Genomic DNA, 965 nt, shown 5'->3' with positions numbered 1-965 from the left:
TTTAACTCCCCATTCTTGTGCCAGTTGGGCGTTTAACGCTGGGAATTCTGAGGGTGACTTTGAACGCCGGTTTGGGCCATCAAATCTTGGGCAAAGTATAGACTATCATATTTGGAAGCCCAGGATGTCTACTTTCCAACGCCGTTGAGAGCGCGCCAATTGGGCTTCTGTAGCTCCAGAAATCCACTTGAGTGCAGGGAGGTCAGAATCCAACAGCATCTGCAGTCCTTTTCAGTCTCTGGATCAGATTTTGCTCAGGTCCCTCAATTTCAGCCAGAAAATACCTGAAATCACAGAAAAACACACAAACTCATAGTAAAGTCCAGAAAAGTGAATTTTAACTAAAAACTAATAAAAATATACTAAGAACTCAACTAAAACTACCAAAAATATACTAAAAATAATGCCAAAAAGCGTACAAATTATCCGCTCATCAGGCAACCCAATTTTATTTATCTAATTTTTATTTTATTATATTTTATTGTTATTTTGTGTTTTATTAGGTACATGATCATGAGGAGTCACAAAAAAATCATAAAAATTAAAAACAGAATCAAAAACAGCAGAAGAAAAAATTTCACCCTGGAGGACGCACGGGCTGGCGTTCAACACCAGTAAGATGCATCTGGCTGGCGTTCAACGCCAGAACAGAGCACCATTCTGGCGCTGAACGCTAGAAACAAGCAACATTCTGGCGCTGAACGCCAGGAATGTGCCCAGAGAAGAAAAACTGGCGCTGAACGCCAGTAACAAGCATGAAACTGGCGTTCAACGCCAGAAACATGCTTTACATGGGCGTTGAACGCCCAGAATGTGCACCAATGGGCGTTTAAACGCCAGAATGATGCACGAAGGCATTTTACATGCCTATTTGATGCAGGGATGGAATTCCTTGACACCTCAAGATCTGTGGACCCCACAGGATCACCTCAGGATCTGTGGACCCCACAGGATCACCTCAGGAT

Source organism: Arachis stenosperma, chromosome 2, assembly GCF_014773155.1.
Source record: "Arachis stenosperma cultivar V10309 chromosome 2, arast.V10309.gnm1.PFL2, whole genome shotgun sequence".
NCBI classification, from domain to species: domain Eukaryota; kingdom Viridiplantae; phylum Streptophyta; class Magnoliopsida; order Fabales; family Fabaceae; genus Arachis; species Arachis stenosperma.
Note: the sequence above shows the minus strand (reverse complement) of the source record.